Source organism: Brachyhypopomus gauderio, unplaced genomic scaffold (genome assembly GCF_052324685.1).
Source record: "Brachyhypopomus gauderio isolate BG-103 unplaced genomic scaffold, BGAUD_0.2 sc157, whole genome shotgun sequence".
Classification (NCBI taxonomy): Eukaryota; Metazoa; Chordata; class Actinopteri; order Gymnotiformes; family Hypopomidae; genus Brachyhypopomus; species Brachyhypopomus gauderio.
This window is the reverse complement of record NW_027506978.1, coordinates 355,001-356,642: the sequence shown is the minus strand read 5'-3', so window position 1 is coordinate 356,642 and position 1,642 is coordinate 355,001.

Below are 1,642 nucleotides of genomic sequence, written 5' to 3'. Positions count from 1 at the left end.
CACATTGTAGGCTTGTAGGCCTTGTTGATTGTGGGACTTTGTCTTTTAAATGAAAACTATTTAAAACATCCACAGTGGGCATTTCATTCATTAATTCATGCCGACATGTGTGCACTTTGACCCGGATACACATTGTAGGCTTATAGGCCTGGTTGATTGTGGGACTTTGTCTTTTAAATTAAAATTATTTAAAACATCCACAGTGGGCATTTCATCCATTAATTCATGCCGACCTGTGTGCACTTTGACCCGGCTACACACTGTAGGCTTATAGGCCTGGTTGATTGATTATGGGACTTTGTCTTTTAAATGAAAAGTATTTTAGACATCCATAGTAGGCATTTCATTCATTAATTCATGCTGACCAAAGTGTTCTTTGACCCCGCTACACACTGTAGGCTTATTTTTAGACATCCATAGTGGGCATTTCATTCATTAATTCATGCCGACATGTGCGCACTTTGACCCGGATACACATTGTAGGCTTATAGGCCTGGTTGATTGTGGGACTTTGTCTTTTAAATGAAAACTATTTAAAACATCCACAGTGGGCATTTCATTCATTAATTCATGCCGACATGTGTGCACTTTGACCCGGATACACATTGTAGGCTTGTAGGCCTGGTTGATTGTGGGACTTTGTCTTTTAAATGAAAACTATTTAAAACATCCACAGTGGGCATTTCATTCATTAATTCATGCCGACATGTGTGCACTTTGACCCGGATACACATTGTAGGCTTGTAGGCCTGGTTGATTGTGGGACTTTGTCTTTTAAATGAAAACTATTTAAAACATCCACAGTGGGCATTTCATTCATTAATTCATGCCGACCTGGGTGCACTTTGACCCCTCTAAACATTGTAGGCTTATAGCCATGGTTGATTAAATGTGGGACTTTGTCATTTAAATGAAAATTATTTAAAACATCCACAGTGGGCATTTCATTCATTAATTCATGCCGACCTGGGTGCACTTTGACCCCTCTAAACATTGTAGGCTTATAGCCATGGTTGATTAAATGTGGGACTTTGTCATTTAAATGAAAATTATTTAAAACATCCAGAGTAGGCATTTCATTCATTAATTCATGCCGACATGTGTGCACTTTGACCCGGCTACACACTGTAGGCTTATAGCCATGGTTGATTGTGAGACTTTGTCTTTTAAATTAAAATTATTTAAAACATCCAGAGTAGGCATTTCATTCATTAATTCATGCCGACATGTGTGCACTTTGACCCGGCTACACACTGTAGGCTTATAGCCATGGTTGATTAAAAGTGGGACTTTGTCATTTAAATGGAAATCATTTTTGACATCCAGGGCATGCATTCAAGCTTGATTTCACCGCCCAGCTATGCACACCTTAACCCGGCCACACACTAGCATCACAACCCTGGCCCTCACTGACCTCCAGGGTACATACACAACCTCCACAACCTGATCTCCAGCCGACCCTTTATGGCCCACACTTAAGCCCCCCTCCTCGGACTAAACCAGTAAGCCACACGCCTCTCGATCCATGTGCTACTGGTATAACTCTGAAATGTATATGGTATAACTCCCATATGCTACTGGTATAATTCTGAACTGCATATGGTATAACTCCCACATGCATATGGTATACAAAGTAAAACTT